Source organism: Hypanus sabinus, chromosome 13 (genome assembly GCF_030144855.1).
Source record: "Hypanus sabinus isolate sHypSab1 chromosome 13, sHypSab1.hap1, whole genome shotgun sequence".
In the NCBI taxonomy this organism is placed as follows: Eukaryota; Metazoa; Chordata; class Chondrichthyes; order Myliobatiformes; family Dasyatidae; genus Hypanus; species Hypanus sabinus.
The window spans coordinates 11,976,648-11,984,280 of NC_082718.1; the positions used below are offsets into that span (position 1 = coordinate 11,976,648).

The 7,633-nt window shown below is 42.6% G+C and overlaps 1 protein-coding gene across 1 annotated transcript in view; it reads right to left on the bottom strand.

Annotated features, from left to right (window-relative positions):
- The window catches only part of LOC132403442 (alpha-N-acetylgalactosamine-specific lectin-like), a 36,109-nt gene extending 30,669 nt beyond the window's left edge, over nucleotides 1-5,440 (bottom strand). The window contains exon 1 of the mRNA XM_059986845.1: nucleotides 5,146-5,440. The gene's annotated coding sequence lies outside the window, so the exon portion shown is untranslated. The remainder of the gene's footprint in view (nucleotides 1-5,145) is intronic.
- Between the last annotated feature and the right edge of the window lie 2,193 nt (nucleotides 5,441-7,633).

Below are 7,633 nucleotides of genomic sequence, written 5' to 3' on the forward strand. Positions count from 1 at the left end.
TGAGAGCATCCTGCTCAACTGCATCACTGCCTGGTTCAGAAATTGCACCATCTCGGATCGCAAGACCCTGCAGTGGATAGTGAGGTCAGCTGAGAAGATCATCAAGGTCTCTCTTCCTGCCATCACGGACATTTACACTACACACTGCATCCGCAAAGGAAACAGCATTATGAAGGACCCCATGCACCCCTCATACAATCCCTTCTCCATCCTGCCATCTGGGAAAAGGCTCTGAAACATTCGGTCTCTTACAACCAGACTATGTAACAGTTTCTTCCCCCAGGCTATTATACTCCTCAATACCCGAAGCCTGGACTGCCTCCTTGCCCTTCTGTCCTGTTTATTATTTATTGTAATGCCTGCACTGTTTTTGTGCACTTTATGCAGTCCATTGTAGGTCTGTAGTCTAGTATAGCTTTCTCTTTATTTTATTATGTAGTTCAGCCTATTTTGGGGGCCTTGCAGACGGGCTTATTGAGGTATCTAAATGAAGAATGATGCACCACTGCCTGGCTGACTGTGGACTGTCAGCCATTGTAGCAAGCTCCCTGTCGTCCTTCACGGGTGAATTAGTGAGGGCTACGCCAATTTGATCAGACATTTGCTAGATGGATTTCTTTAAGAAGAAAACAAGGATAGTGATTCCCCAAGTGAGACAGCATGTGGTATATTAGATCCAACAGCTTAGCATTGCTGAGGCCAAGCAAGCAGAGCAGCTGTTTCGTGAGCTCAGAATCCAGTTGTCCAAAATTCTGTGAAAGGTGAGTTTTCAGTGATCAGTATTTATTGTGTTCAGGGAGATAGTCAAGTAGACTCACCATCTCTCAGTCACAGAGATGCTGAGTGATGCTACCACATAGAAATAATTGGTGTTGTCAGCATCGATTACTGGCAAGGTGAATTGGGTCTCAGCTTGTACAATCCAAGTAATGGCATATTGCTCCCAGAACACCAACAGTTTCAAAGCAACTGCAGTGACCAATATATTCAAGAGCTCTGCAATTGTCCAAGAGCATTGGGGTCACAAATGCAGGTTTTCACAAATAAAAAGAGTGGAGATGTTTTATGTTCAAGAAAAAAACAGAACAATTCATTTATTGGACTGTACTCCAAACACTGAACACAAATCACGGTAAAACTTCTTTATATAATTACACCATCATGTCAGACCAGCCTCTTAAAGTGAACCCCAACTTAATGTTGGTGGCTGTGAATTAAGTACGTTTCCACCAATTACATTACCATACATTTCCACTTCCTCTCTGTACTGCAACTTGAAGTTGTTGGTAAGGCCAACCACTGTGGTGCCATTATCATTTTTATTATATTCTGTCTTCAAATTTGATCTGCCAAAATAATCCACTTCACACTTATCTTCTCAGCCCAGTTCTACATCCTATCAATGTTCTGCTGTAATCTCTGACAACCCTCCAGTCTATCCACAGCACCTCCAACCATTGTGTCATCAGCAGACTTACTTACTCACCCTTCTACTTCTTCATCCAGGTCATTTATAAAAATCACAAAGAGGAGAAGTCCCAGAACAGATCCCTGTGGAACACATTTGGTCACTGATCTCCATGCAGAATATCTACAAGCACCCTTTCGCTTCTGTGGGCAAGCCAATTCTGGATCCACAAAGCAAGGTCTAATTGGATCCCATGCCTAATTACTTTCTGAAGGAGGCTTGCATGGGGAACCTTATCAAATACCTTACTGAAATCCACATACACTACATCCACTGCTCTACCTTCATCAATGCTTTTGTTACATTCTGAAAGAATTCAATCTGGCATGTAAGGCATGACCTGCCCTTGACAAAGCCATGCTGACTATCCCTAATCAGATTATGTCTCTCCAAATGCTCATAAGTCCTGCCTGTCATGATCTTCTTCTCCAAAAACTTAACCACCACTGAAGTCAGACTCTCTTGTCTATAATTTCCTGGGTTATCTCGACTCCCTTTCTTGAACAAAGGAACAACGTTTGCAACGCTCCAATCCTCTGGTACTTCTCATGTTCCTATTTGAGAAGCAATGATCATTGCAACAGTCTCAGCAATCTCCTTCGTCGCTTCCCACAGTAGCCTGGGGTATATCTCATCCGGTCCCGGTGACCCATCTAACTTAATGCTTTTCAAAAGTTCATTGCGCATCCTTTTTCTTAGTGTCTTTATGCTCAAGTTTTTCAGTCCACTGTAAGTCATCCCCACAATTGCCAAGGTCTTTTTCCCTGGTGAATACTGAAGGAAAGTATTCATTAAGTTCTTCCACTACATCCTCTGGCTCCATGCACATGTTTCCACTATTAGACCTGAGTTTTCCTATTCTCACTCGGCTCATTCTCTTGCTCTACGCATACTTGTAGAAGGGGTTTTCCTTAATCCTGCTCAACGAGGCACTTCTCATGGCTGCTTCTGGCTCTCCTAATTCCGTTCTTAAGCTCCTTCTCAGCAAACTTGTAATTTTCTAGAGCTCTGACAGTGCCTAGTTTCTTGAAACTTTCGTAAGCTTTTCTTTTCTTCTTAAGATTTTCTACATAACTTGTACACCATGATTCTTTAACTCTACCATCCTTTCCCTGCCTCAATGGAACATGCCTATGCAGAACTCCATGCAAATGTTCCCTGAACATTTGCCACATTCCAGCTGTGCATTTCCCTGAGAACATCTGCTCCCAATTTATGCTGCCCAATAGCATCATATTTCCCCCTAATTCCTAATTCCTATTTCCTAATTAAATATTTTCCTAGATTGCTCCTAACCCTCTCCAGCGCTCTGGTGAAGAAGATAGAGTTGTGGTAATTACCTCCAAAATGCTCTCCTACTGAGAAGTCTGACACTTGACGAGGTTTGTTTCCCAATACTTGATCAAGTACAGCCTCTCCTCTTGTAGGCTTATCTACATATTGCCTCAGGAAACCTTCCTGAACAGAGCTAACAAACTTCACCTCATCTAAACCACTTGCGCTAAGGAGATGCTAATCAATAAAAGGAAAATTAAATTCTCCCATCAGAACAATCCTATTATTATTGCATCATTCCGGAATCTGCCTCCCTATCTGCTCCTTAACATCGCTGTTATTGGGGGGGGGGGGGGGAGGTCTATAAAAAAGCACCCAGTTATTGTCCCTTTGGAGTTCATACGTTGCTTTGGTCTGTGCACCTAAGACAGGAAATATTTGCTTGGAATATTGAATAGCAGATGGATTTTTGGAGAGAAGGCAAGGTCCACTGAAGACAGATGAATCTGAATTGGTTGAAATGCACTTGAAAAAATATGCCAGTGATCATATTGAGAGTTCCAGGATTCTGAAAGGAACTGTGGGGGCATAATGAGAGTCTTTTTCCTCATTCTAGCACAAGGGTGATGTCAACAATTTTGGAAGACAAGTTCCTTTGGAGAGAATTGGGATTTATATGAATGTTTTTCATGAGAGGGCTGTGATCCCACAGAATGTACAGAATGTCAATATTACTCTACAAAGGCATTTCAGTAAATGGTGCAGCCGGTTGGTAGAAAAAACCTAAACCTAAACCACCCCCTTAGGGTGGGGACTTGCTGGTTATCACCACCCTGCTCTCTGTGTGACACCTGTCCATCATCAAACTGCCTCTCCTTCATTAACTGCCCCAAAAGGTTTTCCAAAAGCCCCACAGGTAGATTAAACTCTGCACCAAAGGCATCTCGAAGCAGACAAGCTTTGCCAGAGAATTCCACTATTATCTAGAATCTCACTTCACAAAATCCAGGTAAAACATGTCAGGTATTATAGAGAAAGACAACAGGTACACCTTTCATTGAATATGAGTTGTACACAAACATATTTGTTGTGACATTTGGATGCTGTATCTGGGAGATATCAAAGGTCTTTATTCTCCCTCCTTCGCATCCACCCACACACCCACTCACATACACAGACAGTCCGGTTCATCTACATCACTGCTGAATGCTTATCTTTCAGTTTGTTCTCTCCAGCTCTCAATCAGTCCGTTGACCCAAATTTATTTGTTTTTCATTTGCCTTAGTTCATTAGTATATTCCTTATTCAATTAATGTAGTTGTTCTGATCCAATCCTGGAGCCAACAACACTGATTTCTCTATTATCTGAACATATCTAAACCCTCTTCCTTCTCTTGGTTTCCATTTCCCATTCTGGCACTCTTTTAAACCTTCTCTTCTCAGCACTTGCCCATTACTTCCACTCAGTGCCACTCTCCCTTCCCTTTCTCTCATTGTCCTTTACTATTTCCATCAGATTAAATCTACTTTTGCCCTTTACCTCTTCCATCTCTCACCTCCTAACTTCGAAACTCATACCTCTCCCTCTCTGTTTTCATGTTCCAATGGTGTCAGATCTTCAAGTATTTTCTAGACTGTGAATTTTCACTTCAGTGATCTAAAGACTAACCCAATGAAACAGTGTGTGACAAAGTTAACTGTATGATCAGCCATTGATAACCATTCACAAATCTAAACTCACAGTACACTGCAGATGCTGTGGTCAAATCAACACATACAAAACAAGCTGGATGAACTCAGCAGGTCGGGCAGCATTTGTTGAAAGTAGCAGTCAACGTTTCGGGCCGAGACCCTTCGTCAGGACTGAAGAAGGAGGGGGCAGGGGCCCTATAAAGAAGGTGGGGGGAGGGGGAAGGTGCAGGTGGAAAACCAATCAGAGGAAAGTTCAAGGGGTGAGGGAAGGGAATGTAAGGGTATACTATGGGTTGTAGAAGGAGGCGGAATCATGAGAGAAGTGATAGGTAGCTAGAAGAGGAGGCAGAGTGAAAGTGTGATAGGGGAAGGAGACCGAGGGAATTACCAGAAGCTGGAGAATTCAATGTTCATGCCAAGGAGCTGGAGACTACCCAGATGATATATGAGGTGTTGCTCCTCTAACCTGAGCTTGGCCTCATCATGGCAGTAGAGGAGGCCATGTACGGACTTATCCGAATAGGAATATGAAGCAGAGTTGAAGTAGGTGGCAACCGGGAGATCCTGTCTGTTGTGGCGACGGAGCATAGGTGCTCAACGAAGCGATCCCCCAATATGTGTCGGATCTCACCGATGTAGAGGAGGCCACAACGGGAGCACCGGATGCAATAGATGACCCCAACAGACTCACAAGTGAAGTGTTGACTCACCTGTAAAGGGATATCCATGTCTGATCATCCAGTCAATTACATCACCTGCTGTCTTCAACTTGTCAGTATTTAGATCACTGAAGAGAAAGTTCACAGTGCAGAAAATATGAGAAGGTCAGAGATCATCAGGATCAAAAGTACAGAAAGGGAGAGGGGATGAAGTTAGGAGCTGGGAGATGATAGTTGGAAGAGGTATAGGGCTGAATAAGAAGGAATCTGATAGGAGAGGATAATGGACCATGGGAGAAAAGGCACTGAAGGGAAGTAATGGGCAGGTGCAGAGAGGACAAGGGTTGAAAACTCTGTGTCAGAATGGGAAATGGAAAAAGAGAGATGGGAGTTGGTTAAAAATGACCAGAAAGGAGAGAAATTAATGATTATGCCATCAAATTATTGGCTCCCAGTCTCTGAGGTGTTGTTGTTCATACCTGAGAGTGGCGTCATCATCGCAGTAGAGCAGGATGTGAACCAACATGTTGGAATGCGAATGGAAGACCTTTCTGTACCAGGCAATTTCTGCAGCCCCAAACTGCATGCATGGTTGGTGTGTTGCCTCCCAGACACAAGAGTCAGCGATGACTCAAAGTGGCAACAGGCATTCTGGAAAACAATGGAATGTGACAAAATGATATTGATGATAAAGTATTTGCAAAACACTGAAGTTTGATTCAAATTCACCAGGTGTGAAAACTAGACAACTGACTTAGTAATTTTCTGTTGGAACTTGGGTCAGAACAGCTACATTAATTTGATAAGGGATATACTAATGTAGTCAGGCAAATGGAAAGAAGTTAATTCAGGTCAACAGGTCAACCAGTTGAGAGATGGAGAGAACAAACTGGAAAGATGAAACATTCAGGAGTGATGCGGATGATCCAGACTGTCTGTGTTCTTGTACAGATTTGACAGACTGAACATCTCCTTAGCTCAGCAACCATTCTGTAAGTTTAAGATCCCAAAACCGTGGAACCAAAAACGAATATCTGATTGTAGGGAATCTGAACTTTATGCTCTTGATTCCTCAGTGATTTTAGACCTTGCTCAGAAATGAATTTGTATGTGGTGAGACACACAGCAAAGTGGTGCTAATCCCAATGTACCAACCGTATTTAAATACAGTCTTTCAGATTCATTGAGATATCTCATCTTTCACAAAATTGCAGAGCATTTGTCTGTGCAATTCACCTCCCTCTGTGAACGCAGAGTGATAAGGTTTGTTTATTTTTTCACAGCAAGTTCCATGTTGGCTTTATTGAATGTTTCATCTTCTTCATCAGCATGATTCCATGCAGAAAAGAGAGAGGAAAATCAGGAACAGTATATACCAGTTGGGCTAACAGGAGCTGTACAATAAATGTTCAAATCTACCAGTGAGGAAATGGGTGCCAGCAGGATGAAAAATCTGGGCATGATGAAGGAGAACGAATAAAGATTTGTGAATGATTATCCATGGCTGATCATACAGTTAAGGATGTCACACACTGTTTCCCTGGGTTAGTATTTAGATCACTGAAGTGAAGATTCACAGTACAGAAAAACTTGAAGATCAGACACCATCAGAATATGAAAACACAGAGAGGGAGAGGTATGAAGTTAGAAGCTAGGAGGTGAGAGGTGGAAGAGGTAAAGGGCTAAAGTAGATTTAATCTGATAGGAGAGGATAGTGCACCATGAGAAAGAGGGAAGGAAGTGTGGCACTGAAGTGAACTAGTGAGCAAGTGCAGAGAAGAGAAGGGTTTAAAAGTGTGCTAGAGTGGGAAATGGAAAACTAGAGAAGGAAGAGGGGTTAGTAATAATCAGATATTAGAGATATCAAAGTTGTTGGCTCCAGGACTTAATAGGATGCGTTGCTCCTCCAACCTGAGAGTTGCCTCATCATTGCAGTAGAGGAGGTCATGGACTAAGATGCTGGAATGGGAGTGGGAGATTCTGTATATAAAGACGTTCCAGTAGCCACAAGCCGGTCTCCCAGTTGGTATGTCACCTCCCAGGTGCAAGGATATGGGATATCTTTCAGCAGCATCAAGGCATGCTGGTAAGCAACACACGATCACAAAACAAAGCTGATAATAAAATATTTGCTGAAACTGAATTTGTATCACACTGACAAGGTGTAACCACTAGAGCAGTGATATAGTCAGTAGTTCTCTGATGGAACTTGAGCTGCCTGGATCCGAACAACGACATTAATTCAACTAGGAATATACTGATGAAGTGGACAAATGGAAAGAAGTAAATTCTGGTGAACAGACCGATTGAGAGATGGAGGGAAGAAACTGAAAGACTAAGCATGCAGGACTAATGTGTATGGACCAGACTGTCTGGGTGTGTGAGTGGGTGAAAAGGGGTTTATTTTGCTGTTGCTGTCTTGTTGCTTGTTGTCTTCTGTTGTTGTTGCTTGTGTGGTACTGCTGAGCATTGTGGGCACACTTTGTTGGTGTGATGATTATACAGTTAATACAGCATCTTTTTTTTAACACTATTTCAG